The following is a 24,465-nucleotide window of genomic DNA, read 5'->3' on the forward strand; positions in this document are numbered from 1 at the left end:
ATAGAAAGTAAACGCCCCTCAGATCAAGACCATCGAAGCCAACGAATTATTGCAGTAACAACTACCTAACCCGACATTGAAGTCTAAACGGGAATCACCCTACCGTCGATAGTTCGATAACTATCAGGTAAAATACGCGCTTTAACGGGTATCGTTGCGAAGAAAACAAGCTTATTTTACTCGTATGGTCAGGGGCAAATATTAAAAGTGGGGGAAGGAATGGGGGTAGAATAGGGGGTTGGTAATCATCGTATAATGTTGCAAAGAGCATTATCGCGTGGTCAGTGTACCTCGGAAAGTGCGGAGAGTGAGCTAACAAAGTTGACTTTTTAAAAAACCAATCGATTATGGATTCCGTAAGAAAAATAAACCCGGTGATTTTACAAAGGTCTCTTTCATCTGGTCATAATATTTAAAAATGTTGCATAATCCAACCCTAAACCACTCCTCCGCAAATCGCTTAAAAGTGGGCTTCACAATGGACACCGTAGCGACGCGTGTGCGAGTGTTACAGGCGATTCGTAGGAAAACATTAAAGTTAAAAATATTCCTATTTAACATTAACATTTGAAAGACAAATAAAACCTTAAAAGGTTTAGCTATTTAGCTCTAATTTTCGAAAGAGGTATACTTCCTTTGATATATATATATATATATATATCTGCTTAGTTTTTCCTAATATATGTTTGGCATTATGTTCCGGTATGCAAAACCATGTTCTAACAATTGTTGCGCTGCAAATCTAAGCTAATGGAGCACTTAATATACATTAAAGGACACGTTCACACTGTGACGATAGCCTACAAATCAGAGAGGAATAAACTTACTGAATATTTTAAAACCCAAACCAAATCTATAATGTTTTTAATCTTAACACACGTATATCAAATTACCAAATTATTTCAAAATATAGATTGAAATTTTGCGATACCTTTAGACTAATTTTAAATCTAAATATGTCAATTGCAATGGAGTATAAAATAGTTATCAAGTGGTATGTGTTTTTGCCGCCAGGACTAAGATTTTAGGATGAAAAGTCTGCACGCAAAATTATTACAATCACGTTATGAGAAAGATTTTGCGTAAGCTTGGAGAAAACTCAGGGGTGGACCGATGGGGGTTGAAATCGGGGGGGGGGGGGATAAGCTTAGATTTGTCCAAATTTATCGTAAGTCATTCGACGAAATTTGTATTCCAAATTTTTCTTATAGAACTTCCACAGTATCATTCGCTATTTTTCGAGTTTTACTTCCGAAATTCAAACGATTCTATGGACCTTTAAGTAAAGCTGTCAAAACCTTCAAAATGCCAAGTGTACCTTATTTTGCCCACTGACCAAAACTTCAGTGTTCCTAAAAAGCCACCTTTTTTGGAGAAAAGTGGCAAATAGTGGGAAATTGACCAAAATTGGCAAATAGTGGCTAATAAAGAAAAATTGCATTTCAAAGCTTAAAAAAGTTATTGGAATTAAATTTTTAAGAAGTTTATTGTAAAAATGTCTTAGTTTACACTGAACTTACAATGTTATAATTAATTATTCCAAAACAATTAACAGACTATTCAAATGTTAATCAGAATCTGACCATTCCTACGCATATATTGTTGGCTTAAGTAGCCCAAATCTGAAAATTCTATGTTAGACTATTTTTAATATTATAAAAATATTTATTGGTCACTTTTGGCCAGACTGGCCACTAAATTCACTTTTGTCCAGGCCAGAATTTTCCAGAATTTTATTTGAGTAGAGCGTCATACAGGGGTGTAAATGGGAATTGGCAATTAAGTAACTAACCCTAAAATTACTATCTCCAAATTAAAAAAAGCTCCGAGTAAAAAATATTAAAAAAATATCGGTTCTTAAAATTGTTAGTGTGCAAGAAATAACATCTACACACCCACGATAGATAAGATATAAAATTAACATCTACGTACGTGTAAAAAACACGCCTACAAAACCAATAAAAAATACATTCCAATCTCAATCAGTCGAAAGTATTAGACCCTCCAGGCTCGCGCGAATAAAAAATAATATTCAAGAAGGCGAAAATAAAGTAAAAAAATGAAATATTCAAATATCACTAGCAACCGAACGATAAAAGATTCAACGATTGACAAAACGACCAAAACGTCAACAAAGATAACTCCTTTCCCATTTTAGGCACCTCTCCCCTTTCGAACAGTTTCTTTCCGCAGCGTTGGCCCCTCAATTTTCTTTCCGTAATAACACGCAAAAAGGAAAGGGAGTCCCTTCGTAATCGCCAGACAATTTATAAAACAAGAATCTAGGCGCGGCGGAGAAAAAGGTTTATTATCCCGCCATGCAAAAAGTGCGACCATATCCACAGAGGTTCTCTTTTTACCTGGGTGGTGGCGAGGCAAATAGCTCTTTTCCGGCAGCGGCATTTTATCTTTTAACGGCCGTGGCCTGGCCAGCCACCAGCGACTGCGAACCGCCCGCAGCCTGAGCGGGATTATAAACTTACATCGGGAAAATATACAGTTCCGTGCCTACATAAAAATTCAGGATAAACAGGAGCGAAAATTTGGCGAGACTTACGAATGTTAATAGGCGCTAGTGGGAACGCGTCCCCCGATCACCGAGTAGTTACTCTTAAAGCCCGGGGAAAGGGTAAAGTTCGCGACGAGCTAGACTTAGTCGGAGTTCCCAGTACGAACGAGTTGGTAAAACCAAGAGAAGGGAGCTATCTTCGTAATAGGAGAGACTCGGGGGAAAGAGAACCGCGGGGGGTAAGGGAGACCGGAGGTATATATATATATATATATATATATAGCCTAAAGACTCGCTTTTATGTAAATCGGGCTCGGCACTAACCAGTGGAGAGCGCATTTGCATGCTAACCAGCGGAGCGGACTGGCACGTTCCCCCGCCCTCTTGTCTCCCAGCATCTTCCGTTCCTATGGTAACCGCGACTCTCCGTACCAAGCAAGAAGAGGAGGTTTGAACCTCGCCTCACTAAAGAGATGGAGAGGTGAGCCAGCTCCCAGAATGGAGAGATAAAAAAGACAGATATTTTATATGAAAGACAAAAAAAAAGGGAAAATATATCGGTGAAAGTAATGAATGCGTATCGCGGAGAATCATTGGGGCAGCCTGCTATAATAGCCCGTTCCCCCCGTTTCATATTTCTCTCTCTCTCTCTCGATAAACGGTGCGTGTAGAGCGACCTTATATATTCTAAATGGTACGGCTTTAAAACGATTAACCGTACGAGACGGGAATAATTCAAGGCGCCTCGCCTATATTACCTATAATTGAGAATTGAATTACAAGAGACCGTTTCGGGATATGCATTTAGAATCGTGCTGTTTTATATCTTACAAAAAATACTGACCCATATGTTGGATGCGTTAAATACTATATATTTTGTTTTGAGGCATTTTTTTTTTCACAAATCATCACCGATAAAATTTATCTGTTGGTTTTTTTTTTGCATCTAATTGCAGCGAGGGGTTTTTGTATTTTGAAAATCTTTTTTTTTATCTGTAGGGGGCTATGAAAGTATTTTTCAAAATATCATAAATGGGATATTTAATATCGATGAAATATCGAAACATGCTTCAGATTTATAGCCCAGTGTACCGGTAAGATTCAAACCACACCACCGGAGGTCTATCATCAAATGACCTACGCCAGCGTCCACAAGCCCGGACAGGTGACAAAACCAGCATGGGTAGCAGAACCCCACTACTGATGGCCGCACCCTTGACGCAAGCCGCTCAACCCAGCAGAAGGTGCAGCAATGGGCCGACCAGCGCGCCACTTCGCACACAGCAGTGGGAAGGAGAGCGGATGCTCTGGCAACTGCGGCCGACACCCCATTTAGGAAGGTAGAGAGCCAAACCCATTGGAAAGAGCTCCTAAAGGGGAACGGCGAGCACACAGCAGTCCAAGTAACCCGGTAGAGCTGGCACCGGATATCCCGGCTGGAGTCCGAAAGGCCGGGAAACAGGACCGCCGTGCCCTCAGACGGAGGCCCGCAGCCCCACAGCAGGCTACCCAATCCGCTGAGGCGGCCAGGTTGCCCGGACCCTCTCCGTTAGTCTGGGCGAAGCCCAGTTACCAGCCCACACCGGACCGAAGTCGGAGGTGGAGATAGGACCATTTTAACGGAGCTAACATCTCCCAGCGCGCCACAAGAGCCGGACCCCGACTCCCCGGTAAAGCCACTAGTTATTGCACACTCCGACCCCTCGAAATATCGATACAATCGTTTTTTTAAATTAATGGATAGGTGAGTGAGTTTTCGAGCTTAATTAAAATGGACATATTTAAAATGTGGTCAAGGCTTCATGCCGTCTTAGTTAAAAACGGCTCTAGCACGTCCGTAATGGCCGCTACAGCACGCTAAATGAGATAAAAATAAAATAAAGTTAACAGGAACCACGGCTATGGACTGCATTGCAAAGGATAGAGATCGGCGTTTGAATGATAAATTATCCAATTATTTATTTGTATTCATAATCGACAATTATCCAAAAAATATCAGAAAAAACTCATTATTTTTGCATGTTAAATCGTTATTTATTGGTGTAAAATGTTCATAAATAAACAGTTAACCAAGATTTTTATGATTAATCAAAATTTAGCGGTTAATTTATCTGTTCCACCGATCTCTAGCAAAGGATGATAAAATACGAGAATAAGTAGATTAGTCCATAATGAAAAGGGATAAAAAAGCTAAACCGTAAACCAATTTGAAGAAATTTAAAAACTTACAAATAGCTCGTACCGATAGGTCTTCGAGCAAACATAAAGACGTGAAACTCGGACCAAATAGATCTTCGAGTAAAAAACTAAATAAAATAGCCAGAAATTCCAACGGTAGACTGGTTTCGACCTATTTGGGACTCGTCAGTACCGTGCGGGAAATCTGACTCGTGACTGATAAACTAAGCCTAAAAATAAAAAAATTCAAAAGCTTATTCGCATATTTTATCATCTTTTTCAATGCAGTCCATAGGTGGTTCCTTTTAATTTAATATTTCGTATATACTATTCTCCACTGATCTCCCCTATTCGGCTTTCCGTTGCTATGCATCTTGTTTTGAAATTTTTAAAGTTTAGGCTTAGTTTCTCTTTTCAGTCAGATTTCCCGCACGGTACTAACGTTAGAATTTCTGCCTATTTTATTAAGTTTTTATTTAGTTTTTAACTCGAAGATCTATTTGGTCCGAGATTCGCGTCTTTATGTTTACTCGAAGACCTATCGGTACATGTTATTTTTAAATTTCTTCAAATTTGTTTAGGGTTTAGCTTTTTTTATCCTTTTCATTATGGACTACTCTACTTATTCGAGTATTTTATCACAACTATCGTGATGCGACGTGGCCAGGATCCGACACCAAATGTTTTCGAAATTAACTAATATACGCCGTGATTTCCCGATTACTCGTATTAACTCGGACCTATCTGATTGTATTTTTTTAGGGGTAAGAAGGTTACTCTTAAATCGGGAGGTGAATTGAAAACAATGCTAAAACTCACCCCAACATTTCATTTTAATAAAATTTTAAATAGAAAAAATTCCGATTTTCTACTATCACATATTAACATCAACCATAAGTCTATAATATTGTTTCGTAAGATTACTGAGAGCTAACGAAGTGACGTCATCACAAGAAGAAAATCTCCCCCTAGCGAGGCGCTTTTAAAGGCTACGTGTGACGCGTTAGCAATCGGACGCAAAACGGCGACGAAGTCCGTCTGTCCCCCGAACTTTTGCATGTGAAGAATAGGAAGTGTCAAACTTGTGTTATAATATTATACACTTATGCATCAACCTATGACGCAAACAAATATCCAAATATAGTAACTATATAAAAAATATTTAAAATATTAAGAATCGTTAAAAACGAGACTAATATTGCACATAATTGCAAAACGTGAACTCGTTAACATTCGAAAAACACGTCATTTTTTAAGCGACAAACAAGAAACGGTAGCTCGCGTACCTATAATGTTTTATCCCGCAAAATACGTGCTTACACATATTTCGGTTCCCAAAAATCAGACCTCCGACCACACTGAATAAACCCTTTTTTTTATTAAACGTTCCGCAACTGGGATAAAAAATGTAAAAAGTAAAAAAAATAGAGGGGAAATTTAGGCTTAACGACAAGCCCTTTTCATCAGACGCAACCTAATGAGTTCACGATGATGAAGCTTTTCGGCAAAAACTATTATTTTAATCGTCTTTCGCTAATACGTGCCACGTAAGGCTGGCTGAAAGAACTTGTGGTCAGTCCGCGCTGGCGTTTATATAGACAATGTCATTTCAAACCACCCCGTCGTACTCGTGTTAGCGAGTCATTTTAGCCGCTTATCTCGTAGAGAGAAGGCGTGTTTTGAACCTAAATACAAAAGGTATTCCTTCTTCCTTCGGGCTTCGGAAAAAGAGGATTGCATTTGCGGCTAAGCATTCGTTTTGTTTTTAACCAGGAACCCAAAACGGCTCTCGAAGCTACGAGGGCAGAGAATATATATTAACGCGAAAATAAAATAAAGACAAAGGATAAAAAAAAGCTTTGGTATATACGGATCTCCGAAGCGAGGTAAATAAGTACTCGAAAATAAAACAGAACGAACACAGTTTTCCCATTTTAACAAATAGCTTTTTTTTCAAACCTTTTTTTTATTTGCTATTAAATACAAAAGTTAGCTAACGAGATGAAAATGTTAAAAAAATCGCCCGAAGGGGGCGTCGTGGTACCAGGAATGTGATCTATATAATACCGGACTCAGGAATACATTTAGATGAGACGGAACGGCTGATAGGTATACGCCCTGCATTAAAACTAGACTATATTTGCCTACATGAATATTCGAGCTATAAAACCCTTATCACAGATAACTTGCGAGTTTTCGATTATGTCTAGCGTGAAGTGAAGTCTACGTTGTATGGTTTCAACGTGACCAAAGCCTTTATTAAACTCCAAGGTATTGCGATGTTATAAATTGGAATAAAATCAGAAATAGTGTCTATTTTTGACCTACCGACGCCTGTAAAAGTGTTCGACACGCGTTGTATGAATGAATTTATTAAAACAAATCCGTTCTATAACAGGGAGGAAACCATAAATAAGGATTTACAAGTTACACTTTAAATTATATTTGCCATCGTCAAAAACATTATATACACCAATTTCGTTTGAATAAGTTTGACAAAAAACTATAGAATTTGAAAAAATAAAACAAAAATATGGATATGACTAATAACAAAGCTATTTACAATATATACAGCTTATATATGAATGAATTTGCAAGAGGGAATAAAATTTTAATTTTTTTTAAATTTGGCACTAATTAGAAAAAGGTTTAGTTCTCAATTGTCCCCAACGCCCCAGAATTCGTTTCGTAACCAGATCTTGCCATTTCGCACTCCCCACGCGGTTCTTATGTGTTCAGAGAGAAGTCGACATTTTAATATAGTTAAGCGTTTTAACGTGATTTTAACCAATGAAACAAAATCAATACTCTGTTTTATATAACTTTCACAACTTTAGATCGTTAATTTATTCAAACTTATTTAAAAAAGAGTCCAGTTAATTATAAATCCAGCAGGTTCGCGTACGAAAGTTCACAGCGGCCGAAAAAAGAATTTTTTGAAATGTTCAAAAGGTTGAATAAGAGAAAATACTTCGATTGGCGCTGGTTTCCCCGAAGAAAACTTCGTTAAATATTTATTGTTTAATTTACTCTGGAGCGTGTAAAGACATTCCACGCTACGTTGAAAATCGTGGCGTGATCGAATTAAAGCCACGAAATGTATTCGGAAACGTGAAAAAATATTTCCTTATTAATTTAATAGCTTCTCGTTCTAATTACAAGCTGGTTATAGAAAAAGAGTTTAATTAAAACCCTTTATAGTAAGTCTGGTTGGTTTGGGATTCGCTTTTACCTTTACATCTTACGCTCCCATATCACGCGGTTTAATTACGATACAAGAGGGTAAAAACACATTAGCTGGTGCCCGAATTAATCGGAAATTGACCGCTGTTCCGACAATTATTTCCATTTAAATTTCTAGTGTTGTAAGTCGGAAAGTTTTCCGGAATATGACCGAGGCCTTTTTTCCGGATTTTCCGCAAATAAAATGAAAAAAGTTTTCATTCCATGATTAGTCTAATATATTGTTTGCAAATTTAAATAAAGCGGCATTTTCGCCTAATGTTTTTGAAATCTGAAAGTAAAACTAAACATTTAGACTAGTTTAAACTGATTAAACAATGTAACACTATTAATGTTTCGTAGTATGTTTTCTGATATTAGACATTTTATATCGATAAAAACTTAAAAACATTAAAAACCCTTAAAAAGTAATTTAGGTTTAAATTTTTTATTTTTCTGATTTGCGGAAATTTTTCAGCATTTTATTTTTCCGAAAAATTAACAAAGTTCACTAAAAAAATATGAAATATATATATATATATCTCGAAAAGCGGTATTTTTCCATTTAGCCCAAAAATCATTTATCCAAATAACCATTTGATCAAAGAAATTTAGTGTCCCAATGAAATTTACTTCGTATAGAAATTGGTAATACGGAAGACTTCATTCAATTGTCTTTCCGGAAAAATTTCTGGAAATTTTTCCACATTTGTTATTTTTCCGGAAAATTAACAAACCTAAAAATTTTCATACACTGTGACGTTAAAACACGCGATTTCTAATCGGCCATCGTAAAACATTGATCTAAAGTATTTTTATTTCGACATTAGAGAACAAACATAGTGAGCCGAGGGCTGAAAAATAAACAAACCGTAGGATCCAATTTGAGTTGGCCACTCCTTCCCGGCCTTCCAGAGACTGCAAACGGCTACCGCGCGAGTTAAAAGTTAATCCGTATACCTCAATATTCGATGTTAAAGGGGCGTAGAAGCTCAGGAAGTAGGCTGGGTCCCTGGGGCTCATTCGATAGAGGTTTCGGTGGCCTATAGGCACACTATAGAAAATGGAAGGCATTGCGGAGAAGCGAACAGAATTAGAGAATTCTGGGAAGATATTTACGCTACGGGGTTTCTACACTGAAAAATTTAAGACCCGTGTTTACCGGTTGATTTGCTAATAGAGGTAGTCACCTCATTATTCACGATGTATTATAAATTCGGTTTGCGCAGTTGACAATGTCCGCGAAAGAGCGTGCATTACGGACAAAAAAATTCGACTTTATCGTATCTAAAGGGCATTGACTTTGTTATAGACTGTTAAATTGTATTACCGCTAGGCAAGTTCGTTCGTGGTTTCGGTGGTAAAACTGTTATGGCGTTGGGAAGGATACCCAAAGGTTTGCGGTACCCTTTTGACCTACTGGTTGGGTCCTAATTACGAATTATAAAGTGAGTGATTTAGCCTTGCTATGTTATATAGTTTTTATTAACTAACGAACCATCTACAGAAATCGTAAAATAAACTTAAACATTGGGTAAGATATAGGAACCATTGGTTAGAAATAGGAACGCACAATTAACCAATAATAATAATAATAATAATCATAATCAGCTAGGCACCACCTTAGGCCTAAGTCATCAAGCGACTTTTAAAGCCATTAATTCAGGTGGCCGGGTTACAATGCGTAGGGAGGGTGGTGGCAAGCCCTGCATGCCACGAGAGCCAACAGCTCCCTACACTAATTATTTCCGTTAACCTCTACAAGTTTTTATGGAAAGGGGAAACCGAAGAGCTCGGGGGAAAACCCCTTAAATGACAAGATGATATAAATATTTAAATAATCAGCTAGACTAATCCCCGAGCAAGTTTTTAACCCCTTTTAACTATCCCAAAACTGATTTAGTTTTTAAATATTAAATTCAAAAAGTGACCTAATTCTTTTGTATCGAAATACTTCAATTTAAACTATTTTGTAAAACGTGTTTGCACAGTAGTATAAAAATATCTTCAGCCCAGCTGTAAGATTTTCAGACTACCTTTAGGGACCTCGAAGAAAAATAGTGCCTTTGACTCGTAAAGCTATAGTTTTGATTCGTTAAAGGGTTGATAGGAAAAACATTTGGTCCGACGTAAGGGAGTAAGCTGCAAACGAGCGTCGTCTAACTGGATCGTTTAATAATAAAGACTAATTTACCAGTGGTTCCCTCGTTAGTAATAAAGGGGTCCCAAGCTATATTAGAGAGAGAAGCTCTTTACCAAGGCTGGCGCTCCCGTACTTAATACTCTAAACATGATTATTATTATTATTATTCTCTCTTCATCCTGGCGAGCGCTTTTCCCTCAACGCCGGCGACTGGCTGGACTTTAGCCGCGCTTCGGGCGAGATCACGGTCATCGTATCTCCCCCCGTTCTCTTTTATTTGTAAAGAGGCGACGTCCCTTCGTTAAGGCGAGCAACCGGGGAGGGAAGGCAGATCGGTCGGCACGTCTAGACTAAGCTCTCTCTCTGTTCCGATGAATCACTTCGTCAAAATGCGTTGCGGAGAAGAGAGGGAACCAACACACACGGAGAGAGAGAACAGAGGGTCACTTCCAAGTCGCTACAGGTAATTTTCCGGGATATATAGACGCGTTTATTGTCGTAATTGTACAAACGCAGTCTGGCAAAGTCTCTCCGCGCGAGGCTCTTCGTCCTTAACTCGTTAAGAGAAGGAGCCCTCGACGGTGTACGATAGCCCCGTGGACAAAAGGGTGAAAAGTCAAATCTCCCCTCGTCGTCACCCGCGCTGAGCCATCAGCCGCTAATTCGGACGACGACGGAAAGGGGTTTAGTATTAAGAAGCGAGAAAATGCGTGAAGATGCTTCCAACGGATAAGAATGTTTGGCATAATTCCGTCCGTCGACGCCGCCAATATTATCAGGAGGAGCTCTTCTCCATTGCGCCGAGTTTGTCTCTTCGTCGAATATCTCTCGAAAAATGGCTGGCGTTTACTGTGGCGTTTAATACGGATTGATAATGTTCCAATTGAGAAGAACGGTCGGTCGGGGGAGGGCTTGAGCGACGATTTAACTACCGGGCCAAGCGTTTAACTTCGAATTAAAATATTTTCGGAGCTACGGTACAATTCGTTTGCCCCCGATTTTCGTAAAGGCAGATTCACAATTCCTTTCCATGGCCGTTAAATTTGGGAGGTCCTGGACTATCACTGTTTTGCGCCTTTCCAATTAACTCAAGTTTCGGAGTATCAGATGCATTTTGCAGGGTAAATAAAAAATTACATGTTTCTTAAATTTTTAAAAATAAATTGTTTTTATTATTTTGACCTCGAAGGGGCCCTTTGATTGAGTGGGGCCCCGGGCTGCTGCCCATAAAGACCAAAACGGCACTGACACGCCCTTCAATCGAAAGACGTCAGTTTTATTATAACTAGAGGTCGGCGTTTGAATAAGAAATTATCAAATTATTTATTTTTATTCATAACCGCAAATTATCCAAAAAATATACGAAAAAACCGATTATTTTTGCATGTTAAATCGTTGTTTATTCGTATAAAATGTTCATAAAAACAGTTAACCAAACTTTTTATGGTTAATCGAAATTTTGCCGGTTAATTTATTCGTTCCGCCGACCTCTAATTATAGCGATGAGATACCAAGCATGGCAAAAGGTGTTTACTGTTAGAACATGAAAGTGATTGGTAGCAACGTTAAAAACACAGCAGGGCCCGATTCACACTTTTGGGGGCCCCGTGAAAAGTAGAATTAAATAATTAGAAATAAATCAGACCTTACTTTTTGACTTAATATAATAATAAAAAAACTGGAAAAAAACATTTATTTCGAAAAGGGGGGCCCCTGAGCCATGGCACACTAAGCGTCTTGGCACATGCATCAACACAGTCATTTCCCCTAATAATGTAAGTGTAAATAAATACTTCAATTAGTTAAAAGCTTTATGAGTATACCTAAAGTACTATACATTCTAATGACACTTTATGAGAATATAGCAACATGGATCCTTGCAATTCGGGTGTAACACGCGTAATTGGCTTGCGGGGAGGGATGGCACTATGCACGGAAGAAAAACCATTAGACTGTGTATTTAGGGAAAGAGCAACCCAGGCAGCAGACGCTTTTAATATCAGCTTTCCTCCACCTCCGATTAGAGGAGCCGAAAAAAGAAATCTGGGGGAAAAAGGGGAAATTGAGTCATTTCCATCTTTTCCTCTCCGATTGTTTTTTTCGCTATTTTTATTTTATCCCTCCCCGCGCGCGTCCCCACGCGCCGCCGGTCGCCCGATCCACGTGCCCCTCTCTCTAGCAACGCAACAGTTGTTGAAAGGGGGGAGGGCGAGAGGGGGAAACACGCGAAACGAGGAAAAAACCAAAAGGCGAAAGAGGGTTAACTTTTTTTCTTCTTCCTAACTCCAGTTTTGATGACAGATTGCTAGTAAACCGGTGCGAAGCCGACCCCCCCTCTGGCAATCGGACAGGGGTGCCCCTTTATGCTAATGAACAGCAGTCAGAGAGGGAGAGAAAATATGGATTGTACAATATGGCGAAGGAAAGAGACCGCAAGCAAGACTCCACCCCAGACGGCTGACTACCTCGAGTGTGCACGTGGACTAAGAGTCTAAGGGGACTCGTTGTTCAGGCTTTAAAAAGCACGCCTTAGTACTGGCTAGGAGCAACAAACATAAGGAGAACGCAGCTAGCCTTTAAACACGCTAACGCAGTGTTGTGTACGTAGATAAAGTTTAAATTTGTGTTGTAAAAACATTTTTGGTTGCCATGGCAAAACGAATGGCTATTGAAACTTATCCCTTTAGAAACTTTCAAGGTACATGAAGGTCTACTTAACCCCCGAGTTTGGAAAAAATCGGGGATAAATACCTCGGGATGTATCCTTGTAAGTACATTAAACCTATAGGCGCAACAAACACCAGGAGAACGCAGCTAGCCTTTAAACATGCTAACTTTGTCAGTGTTGTGTACAAATTTCATTTAACGAGCCTTTACGCTGAACGTTTTACGGGCGGGGGGGAAGACAATTTCAAAATTTTCCCCTTCCGACGACAGCAGGCGCTAAAGTGTCTAACCAATGAAAAATGTACGCAAGAAAATGCGCGACTTTCAACGGGTGCTGTGTTTGTTGCTCGTAAGTACTGATAATAGGAAAATCATGGGTAATTTTAGTTCAATGTGGACAAGCTTGGCGTCGCTGAAGTCGATTTCCGTCGTAGTTTCGTAGATAAGCTGGAACGTTCACCTTCAATTTTGACAAAATGGCGCCGTTGTTGTCGGTTAGTAGGTTTTAGACCTTTTATTTTTGAAATTGTGTTAAGTAAAAATAACCAGTAAGCCGCGTATGGCTGAGGGTTTGTAATCAAATTCAGTGGAATCCATTTCGTTTCTAAATTTAAAAAGTTTAATGAACGAAGATTTATCTATCTTTCTCGCACGTACTGTCGGCTAAGACTCTCGTAGTGATAGTTGAACAGAATTCTAGAGGCGCTTCAAAGCCTTCCAATTTAGGCCACGCCTATCGTGTAAAAATATCGGGAACAATGAGTCCCCTTAGATTCTTGGTCCATGGGGTAACTACGCTGATTTAGGAATGATTTTAGACGGAATCGCGTGTTTTGATCCAAAAAGGATTTGCACCTCTTACTATAATCAGCTAGGCTAATACCCGAGGCACCACCTTAGGCCTAAGTCATCAAGCGACTTTTAAAGCCTTTAATTCAGGGGGCCGGGTTACACTGCGTAGGAGGGTGGTAACAAGCCCTGCATGCCACGCGATCGAGCCAACAGCTCCCTACACTAACTATTATCGTTAACCTCATCAAGTTTTTAAGGAAGGGGAAACCGAAGAGCTCGGGGAAAAACCCCTTAAACCAGTGGGGATCGAACTTGCAAACTCAAAGCGGAAGGAGTTGTTCCAAGTTCTCACCCAGTGCCACAAGTTGGGATCGAACCCGGCTCCTCTTGCTACGAGGTGAAAGTGCTAACCACTCCGCCACCCCACTATATTCGACTTGGGTATTAGCCTAGCTGCTTATTAATTATTACTTTATATCACTAGCTACTAGTATTTCACACTCTTAATCCTTGTTTATTGAAATATATATAAACCGGAAGTAGATTTAAAACGTTTTTAAAGCTAGAGTTTGCTAAACCTCTTTTATATTTTCTATGATTTGCCTAAGCTCAGTATTCAGTCTATAAATATATATCGAAATCTTTATAATCGGTTTCGGCGAATCGGTGGATCTTCTCGTACCTGGTTTTTGGAAGCGCTCTATCATTTATTGGAGGAAATACGAAATAATTTCTTAGTGGTTCAATACCGGCGGATACTTAAACCATTAGACGTCATAATTGCACGACAGTTAGTATATCTTTCCAATTTTTCCGTGGCCGGATACCAACGGGGAAGCAATTGGAATATCAATTTTTTTAAACCATAACGACCCAGCTTGTTAAAAGTCAAAAACATACTCTTCGTATTCGAGTACAATATTGATAAAAACCGTACACTCCTATTTTCTTATCGATTACGCCTCGGAAATATTTGAACAGAGATAAATCGACCAATTAAATTAATTTATACTATTCCAGCGTATAACGACCCCCAAAAATATAATAGTATTAAAATAATGGAAGTTTTCTTTATTTCTATGAAACACCCACAGTGATCCCTTTAAATAACGAAGAATAGAAATAAGAAATAGGTGGCGCAGCGATGATGGGTGGCGCAGCTATGGAGGGTGGAAAACAAAGCGAAAAACGGACCAATCCTTCTGTAATTAAGAATATCGCTATTTCGATGAAATTAATTAAGAATAAGTCCTTTAAAGTACCGGTTTCTGTTAAGATTTGCCTTTGATTGATCTAAATATACTTTCGGTATATATAATTATCGTAGCATTAGCTATTAAAACCGTATAGAATACAACCTTTAACCTAGGCAGTAAAATAGGTAAGACCGCTTGGTACCGCCCAAGGGGCTGCCTTTCCTAGAATATCTATTAAGAAATGATAAGCAATAAATTTCGGTAAAGGGAGGGGGGCTTGGTGCAACTCTCACTTATCACGGTGAAGGGGCATTAAAGATTTAATAAAGGGGGTGGGGGATGGACATACCCATCGGGATCGCGAAATAACTAGAAACTGAAGCGGGTGGTTCATCCCAGCATGCAGCGTACACGATCATCGGTGCACTTTTTTATAGCCTTTCTATAAACTGAAGGAAGTAGCATTACTCTTCATTCTGTCAACGGATATATTGCTATAAATTTCTTCCATCCCTCCCTAACTTTACTCTTCCCCATCTCGTCCAATATTTCGGATGTCCGAGATGATCCCGGCTAGTGGACCTTCAGGAACGGAGAGGAGTGAATGTAAAATAGAATGGGCATGCATTTTGAATGGGGTTCTGGCCTGGACTAGGTGGACGACGTATCGGGAGCCCGCGACTGTGTAGGAGATGCCCGGACGAGTTCGGATACCGATAAAAATATACGCGAGGTTACGACCTCCGCCACATATACTTTTCATTCTTTATTTAAGCAACTTTCTGTTCGACTCTGCTCGGACGTTTTTGCGTCAAAATCGATCCCTACGCGAAACTGGAGACGACTAAATATTAACCACGCATTAAGAACAAAATATATGGAGGGTTCCTTTCGACTTTTATTTTCATAAATTTTAAATCTCGTGATTGTCAACATTTGGTAATAGAAAATTAAACTTATAACGCGTCAATTAAAATAAATATAAGTAATAAACCCAACGTTATTCAAAAGTTGGAAACTGTTCTAGGATTTAGTATAAGCCGAACTATCTTATACTATCTTAAATATGCTAGCGTTATTACCTAAGCATGCTCACGCTTATTGTTTCAGACCGATTCTAAGATCACAATTTTGCGTTATCTGATCCGAGGAAAGCATATCAGATATCAGATTTTGTTTTAACCTAAAATTAATTAGGCTAACTGAATCTAGTTTTCCCCGGAGCTCTTCGGTTTTCCCGGAGCTCTTCGGTTTCCCCTTCCATAAAAACATGTTGAGGTTAACGGTAATAGTTAGTGTAGGGAGCTTTTGGCTCGCGTGGCATGAAGGTCTTGATATCACCCTCCTACGCATTGAAACCCGGCCACCTGAATTCATGGCTTTAAAAGTCGCTTGATGACTTAGGCCTAAGGTAGTGACTTGCGTATTAGCCTAGCTGATTATTATTATTAATTATAGAAATAGTTTATTTAGGATAATGAATCAGATAAAATTTCAGATCAGATTGCTTCGTGAGGGAAATATAAAAGATTAACCTGATATGACTAACTGATTATCTTCAGATATCTGAGAATTATGAAAAAGGTTCATGCTGAAATATATCAACATAATTTTTACATTTTACATTATTTAGTGAAGTAATACCACTGGTAAATTTTGTGAAAATAGAATAGAATAGTGGTACACGTGGATACTTATCTCGTAAAAGAAATATGACAAACTTCTGATAAAAGAAAGCGGTATTTGATTTCTTAAAGTGTAATTCGCCTAAGGCGTAGCATCCATTTACTTGTCAATGGAACCCGCAAATTTTAATAGCCGTTTTAGCTTTACGAAGCCGATGTGATTATCAGCGTATTTGGCGCATACTTGGTACATATATTGATGAGTTTTGGACTTCGAGGCTTCGTTTAAAATGGAGCTAAACAAAGTGTACTTGTAATGGAAACTCGCGCATCATTAGGCGAAACTATTAACTACTTGCTCATATCCGAGATAAATAACGCCTGTTCGTAATTATTTCCTTGAACGATTGTATTTCATTTACAGTGGACGCCGTCATATGTTTTAGCTTTATCAGACTCGCTGGACATTTGGCTGGTCAGAGGCCATCGACTCGCGTTTTTTTCCAAATCTTTAACTTCGTATGCAAATTCAACATACGGTACAACTAGACTACGCTACGGTTTTTTAAATGATACACTCTTGAAAAAAATGGTTAAAAAAAATAGGGTCTAAAATATATAAAAAAAATAAAATCTTTAGGGTTAATATATACACCCTTAAGGGTTTTTTCTTGTACCAAATTTAAATCTGGAAAAGGTGTATAAACGGTGTTATATTACACCGTTAATAGAGTTATTTAACACGCGGTAAGGTGTAGCTCCCTTAAGTCAGTAGTTAAATACCCTACAGAGAGTAGTTTAACACTTTAAAGGCAGTACACAGAAAAAACAACGTTTAGCTTTTAAACACAATTTCAGCACCTAAACACATATTTCCTAAACATATGGTTTAAATCGTCTATAACCTAAATGCATAGATGTTTTTTAACACCAAAATTGTAAACACTTGATTAGTGTTATGATGCATTTATTTTGGAAACCGATAAGAAAATTTAACGTTTTTCTAAACATACCGATTCAATTCTGAACTTATATGTTTAGCGGAAATGCAGTACTTAGTATTTAATGTTTAGAGTTTTGGTCCACTTAAATAAACAGCCATTTTTCTGTTTGAAATTACTCATTCAGGATCGGTTTATTTGGTAAGTTCTCTGATTTTAAATCGTAATAAATAAATTAATAATGGTTGGTTAATTACCAAATTTTACACGAAAGAGCTCCTGATTTTAAAAGTAGAGAAAATGTCAATAATTATAAAGTTTATTTTTGAATTTTATGTATAAGCCTTAATGTATAAAGTAAGCATTAAGCTATTATGATTACTATGTTAATAAATACAGTAAAAAGTAACCAAATGAAATTTTATAGAACTAGTAAGATATGTTTAAATGCTATGCATTTAAAAAGCTAAAAATGTTTAAAAGCTATACATCCAATCCAGCAAGCTAAACATACGTTATACATTTAAATAAATAAATGTGTTTGAAACCTATACAACTTCATGAATAAGCATGTTGAAAAACTAATTACGAAAACAATAATCATGTGTATATTTTAAACACAGAAAGGTTATTAAACGTGTTTGAAACGTAAATATATTGATTTTAATCATATCAAAAACATAAACACTTTGTGTACTAAACATGTGTATGTTCCATTTTGACGTTTAGGTCCTCAACTTGGTTTTTTTCTGTGTAGTTTAACACTTTAAAGGGAGTAGTTTAACACTTTAAAGGGAGTATTGTAGAACCCGTAAGGCAGTAGTTTAGTACCCTAAAGGGAGTAGTCTAACACTTTGAAGGTAGTATTGTAGAACCCGTAAGGCAGTAGCTTAGTACCCTAAAGGGCGTCGTTTAACACTTTAAAGGGAGTATTGTAGAACCCGTAAGGCAGTAGTTTATCAATTTAAAGGGAGTATTGTAGAACCCGTAAGGCAGTAGTTTATCAATTTAAAGGGAGTATTGTAGAACCCGTAAGGCAGTAGTTTAGTACCCTAAAGGGAGCCGTTTAACACTTTAAAGGGAGTATTGTAGAGCCCGTAAGGCAGTAGTTTATCAATTTAAAGGGAGTATTGTAGAACCCGTAAGGCAGTAGTTTATCAATTTAAAGGGAGTATTGTAGAACCCGTAAGGCAGTAGTTTATCAATTTAAAGGGAGTATTGTAGAACCCATAAGGCAGTAGTTTATCAATTTAAAGGGAGTATTGTAGAACCCGTAAGGCAGTAGTTTATCAATTTAAAGGGAGTATTGTAGAACCCGTAAGGCAGTAGTTTATAAATTTAAAGGGAGTATTGTAGAACCCGTAAGGCAGTAGTTTATCAATTTAAAGGGAGTATTGTAGAACCCGTAAGGCAGTAGTTTATCAATTTAAAGGGAGTATTGTAGAACCCGTAAGGCAGTAGTTTATCAATTTAAAGGGAGTATTGTAGAACCCGTAAGGCAGTAGTTTATCAATTTAAAGGGAGTATTGTAGAACCCGTAAGGCAGTAGTTTAGTACCCTAAAGGGAGCCGTTTAACACTTTAAAGGGAGTATTGTAGAGCCCGTAAGGCAGTAGTTTATCAATTTAAAGGGAGTATTGTAGAACCCGTAAGGCAGTAGTTTATCAATTTAAAGGGAGTATTGTAGAACCCGTAAGGCAGTAGTTTATCAATTTAAAGGGAGTATTGTAGAACCCATAAGGCAGTAGTTTATAAATTTAAAGGGAGTATTGTAGAACCCGTAAGGCAGTAGTTTATCAATTTAAAGGGAGTATTGTAGAACCCGTAAGGCAGTAGTTTATAAATTTAAAGGGAGTATTGTAGAACCCGTAAGGCAGTAGTTTATCAATTTAAAGGGAGTATTGTAGAACCCGTAAGGCAGTAGTTTATCAATTTAAAGGGAGTATTGTAGAACCCGTAAGGCAGTAGTTTAGTACCCTAAAGGGAGCCGTTTAACACTTTAAAGGGAGTATTGTAGAGCCCGTAAGGCAGTAGTTTATCAATTTAAAGGGAGTATTGTAGAACCCGTAAGGCAGTAGTTTATCAATTTAAAGGGAGTATTGTAGAACCCGTAAGGCAGTAGTTTATCAATTTAAAGGGAGTATTGTAGAACCCATAAGGCAGTAGTTTATCAATTTAAAGGGAGTATTGTAGAACCCGTAAGGCAGTAGTTTATCAATTTAAAGGGAGTATTGTAGAACCCGTAAGGCAGTAGTTTATAAATTTAAAGGGAGTATTGTAGAACCCGTAAGGCAGTAGTTTAGTACCCTAAAGGAAGTAGTTTATCAATTTAAAGGGAGTATTGTAGAGCCCGTAAGGCAGTAGTTTAGTACCCTAAAGGAAGTAGTTTATCAATTTAAAGGGAGTATTGTAGAACCGTTAAGCGAGTAGTGTAACTCTCTCAACGGAGTCGTTTAGTACCCTAAAAGAAGTAGTCTTGTATCCTATAAAGAGTAGCTAAGAACCCTGAAGGGGGTAGTTTTATACCACAAACGGTGTACTAAAGGAAACCAAACGGAGGACAAAAGCACCCCAAACGGTATTAATGAACACCCTAAAGGGAAAAATGCTATTTAAGGTGTAGAACAACATTTTTTACAAACCTGTCAAGGTGTTAAATATGAGACAAAATTGCATTCTGTTTCTAGCGCGTGGTACCAGATATACTTACGAATAATGTTATTCGTTTTAAACATGTAACTTCGCGGGTTCAAACGCCTCATTGGAAGAACAAATAGTCCTAGCGAGTTTCTAAAAATATATCAACAAGGGATTTTAATTTATAAATAATAATAGCTGTAATTTTTACATTTTACACCTCCGTGGTACGGCGGGAAATTAACACCAATGGAATCTGTTTCGAGTCCACGAAAGTACACGTTTTATTTTAATTACACTTTTAAAATAAAAGGTTTATTTTCAAACCTTGAAGGGTTTTTTCTTGTCTCATATTTAACACCTGAACAGGTTTATTAACGATGTTTTTCTACACCTTCATTTTCATTTTTCCTTTTAAGGTGTTTATTTACACTGTTTGGGGTGCTTTTGTCCTCCGTTTTGGTTCCGTTATTACACCGTTTGTGGTATAAAACTACCCCCTTTAGGGTACAAGACTACTCCTTTTAGGGTACTAAACTACTCCCTTCAGGGTGTTACACTACTCCCTTAAGGGTTCTACAATAATCCCTTTAAAATATTAAACTACTGCATTAAGGGTTCTACAACAATCCCGTTAAAGTGTTAAACTACTGCCTTTAAAGTGCTAAGCTACAGCCTTTAAAGTGCTAAGCTACAGCCTTTAAAGTGTTAAAATACTGCCTTTAAAGTGCATACCGCCTTTAAAGTGTATACTGCCTTTAAAGTGTATACTGCCTTTAAAGTGTTAAACTACTGCCTTTAAAGTGCTAAGCTACTGCCTTTAAAGTGTATACTGCCTTTAAAGTGTTAAACTACTGCCTTTAAAGTGTATACTGCCTTTAAAGTGTTAAACTACTGCCTTTAAAGTGCTAAGCTACTGCCTTTAAAGTGTATACTGCCTTTAAAGTGTTAAACTACTGCCTTTAAAGTGCTAATCTACTGCCTTAAAAGTGTATACTGTCTTTAAAGTGTTAAACTACTGCCTTTAAAGTGGTAAAGTACTGCCTTTAAAGTGTTAAAATACTGCCTTTAAAGTGTTTACTGCTTTTAAAGTGCTAAGCTACTGCCTTTAAAGTGGTAAAGTACTGCCTTTAAAGTGTTAAAATACTGCCTTTAAAGTGTTTACTGCCTTTAAAGTGCTAAGCTACTGCCTTTAAAGTGTTAAAATACTGCCTTTAAAGTGATACTACTCCCTTTCAAGCCTTTAAAGTGTTAAACTACTGCCTTAAGGGAGCTTCTCCCTTCAGGGTGTTACCCTACTGCCTTAAGGGTTCTACAATACTCCCTTTAAAGTGCTAAACTAATTCGCGAGACTGCCATTTCGCTGCGTAAGGAAATTAAATGTAGCAATTTTGAGCAACACTGGCCACCTATGCCACAAGAGCTGAGTTCGAACTATATCACGATACCATCTTCCTTGTCAGACTTTTTAAAGTGTTTAACTACTCCCTTTAGGGTAAATTTCAAGTTTTAAATTTGGAACAAGAAAAAACCCTTTAGAGTGTTTTTTTATATATTTTAAACCCTTAATATACCGTTAAAAAACCATTTTTTTAAGAGTGTAGGAGGCATATTATGAACTTCTGATACCACTATACCTTCCACAGTAGCAAGAAGCGTTTTAATATACACTGAATTTAAAAACTGACAAATTTAAAAGTATCAATATTAATTAAAATTCAAAGGGCTACGATGTATTGTAATTTTTTTTAAAAAAATGTTCAAATTAGCTTTGAAAAAAAAATCCTGAAATTCGTGGCATCGGATATATCTGTTTAATTATTCAAATTATTTTTTTGGGAAAGAGTAAAGATGAGAATTGGAGCGGAATTATCTTCCCGAATTTTCGAAAAGCAACCCTGATTTATTTTAATCTAAAAACTGTAAATTTTCATCTCGAATTTGTGAAAAGGTGACAAACGAAACGGAACTTAAATCGCGTTGAAATAGTTCGGATGAGCAAATAAAAACATCGCGAGGGGAAAGCGTAAATTATTCACGCGAGAGAAAAGGGTCAAATGCCGGAGAATGATGAAAAATGCCAAAAAATGAGGACAACATTTTCCGGCGTATTAAGGCGAGGTGTGCCGGCCAAAGTGTAAGTAAATGAAATTCAAAATTTCGAGCCGAACGCATTCTTGTTGAGAGCGGCTACTTGGCGAAGAGGGCAGCGGGGAATGCGAGGCCCAGAATGCTCCTAAATAGACGCTCTCTCTAAGAAGAGATTGCCAACTCTACCTATAGACGAAGCCTAGTGGAAGCCTAAATTCCACGCGTAACGAAGTGACATCCGACGGACGCCTACCCCGAGACAAGAAAGCCTAATATCGTAACAGGTAAACAGAAATAAAAAGGAGACGCGTTTCGGCTGCAGGTATTATAAATATTTATAAAACCCACTCGAAGCGAAAACACTCCGCAACTGGTCTCGCGTGTTTTAAAAAGATGCAAAAATATGCGTGGGTAATTCGGCGAAGGTAAGGTTTTCGAGAGTGCAAATTTGCTTTACTAGCCCTACAAATGAAATTAAAACTTCACGGTTTGGACTAAAAGGTGCGGATTACAAAAGGGACGCGAAAGTTCACTGTAGATTTAAAGCGAATTATCATATAGATTAAAAAATATAAATACATTTATCCGGTACGATGGGGGATATGAAACGCGAATTTATTAAGCTCATTATAGTAAATATAATCTAATAAACGAGAATTATAAGAACGAAATAACGAAAACATTCCTCGGAAGATAAATTTAGAAAACAAAGAGATTGGGATATCGATAAACAGGATGACGCAAAAACCAATTCTATCAATAAAGATTTTGGAGGGAGAGATTCACGCGCGGGTATCGGTCAAACGGTATTACGAGAGGGGAAATACCGGCGAGTAAGCGAACCGACTGAGATCGGGGACGGACTTTCATATCGTAAGTCGCGCTGCCGCTAAGCCTCGCGCGCAAAAACCAAAACAAAATGACAAGACCGAGGCTTAGAGATCACGACTTCGGAATACTGGCAGAGAAGGCGGCGGCGGCGGATTTGCGAATCGTGGAAGCCGGGATCTCGGCCGGACGAGAAGCCCTTCGCAGAAGATGGCTTGTTAGGTCAAAATGGAAAACAAAAGAAGCTTACTTGTTCTAAAAAGGACGAGCGTTGGTAGAAGACGAAGCGACGAGTCGAAAGAACGGTCGCGTCGAAAGACTCTTCTTCCTTTGTTGTCCAGGAGCGGAGCTCGACTGCGGCCAACGTGCTTCCTTCGACGGGAGCCAGCGAAATCGAGCGCCTGCTCGCCGAGCTCCTCCATACACTCTCTCAGAGGCTGCCTGTGCCGCCGCGATCGGGGCTAGCCAGCACAGGCCCTAATGATTTTTATTGATCCGAACCGTTCTCTCTTCCTTCTGGCCCGTTCCCTCGCCACCGTCAACTAACCCTGTCCGCGCTACCCTCCCGCCGTTGCTTCCCGACTGCGTTGAAAGACAGCGATGGAGATAGCGGCTCTTACGTGGGTGGGTGACGAGCGTGCGTAAGTCTCCGTGCCATGTTGACCCCCCCCCCGGGCTTCGTTCTTTTAGAAATGACGTCCCCCCGTCGTTTTCCATCCTCCCTCGCTTCAAACGCTCTTCGAACACTTCTGACCCCCTCTGAACCCCTGAACCAGCCTGCAGCTTCTCCCGTACGCGCCAGCCACCGCCGAGATAGGATAGTTCCTCTCTTTTTAAAGGTCTAGCGTGATGCCTTCGAGAGAACGCTCTGGCTAGCTCTCAGCAAAAAAGAATATATATACCGGCGCTTTGTAGCTGGGAGCTGCAGCTAGACTCGCTAGAGATTTGGGCCCCAAAAGAGCGGATATACGTTACAGAAACTATAGTCGTCGGGATGGGAGGGGAAATAAATCTACGTAGGAAACCCGGTTTTAATCCCAATTAAAAATAGCCCAGTTTATGGTTTTTAAATTACCAAATGCCAAAATGAAATGCTAAAAGCTAAATAAGGAAAACTGGTGTTGTAAGTCGGAAAATTTCCCACTCGGAAAATTTTCCGGAAAATGACCGAGGCCTTTTTTCCGGAAACTTTTCCGTATTTTTCCGAAAATAATAAAAAACAGTTTTCATTCCATAATTAATCTTAGAGAATATTGTTTCCAAATTTAAATAAAGCGGCATTTTTGCTTCATTTATTCGAATCTAAAAGTAAAACTAAACCTCTACACTAGCTTTAAATTGATTAACAATGTAACACTATTAATGTTTTGTTGTATGTTTACTGTTATTAGACATTTTCTATCGATAAAAAGTTAAAAAAATTAAAAACCCTTATAAATAATTTATTTTTCAATTTTTATTTTTCCGATTTGCGGAAAATTTCCGCAATTCGGAAACGTTTCTGGAAAATTTTCCGCATTTTATTTTTCCGAAAAAATTAACAACACTAAGAAAAACCATTTAGAATGAGCCAAAAGTTATTCACAAAAATAACATTTAATAAATATATGTTATAAATGAAATTTATACCAAAAATT

The 24,465-nt window shown here is 38.3% G+C and overlaps 1 protein-coding gene across 12 annotated transcripts in view; it reads right to left on the bottom strand.

Annotated features, from left to right (window-relative positions):
- LOC149935135 (uncharacterized) overlaps window positions 1-23,223 on the bottom strand; it is a 129,567-nt gene extending 106,344 nt beyond the window's left edge. For 11 of the 12 annotated variants that reach the window (XM_090181335.1, XM_090181327.1, XM_090181334.1 and 8 more), the window contains exon 1: window positions 23,079-23,222. The gene's annotated coding sequence lies outside the window, so the exon portion shown is untranslated. Of the gene's footprint in view, window positions 1-23,078 lie in introns of all 12 variants that reach the window. The other variant, XM_090181337.1, reaches the window with a different exon arrangement.
- Window positions 23,224-24,465: the final 1,242 nt, after the last annotated feature.

The sequence above is a fragment of the Leiobunum rupestre genome, chromosome 7 (assembly GCF_980474605.1).
Source record: "Leiobunum rupestre chromosome 7, qqLeiRupe1.1.hap1, whole genome shotgun sequence".
In the NCBI taxonomy this organism is placed as follows: Eukaryota; Metazoa; Arthropoda; class Arachnida; order Opiliones; family Sclerosomatidae; genus Leiobunum; species Leiobunum rupestre.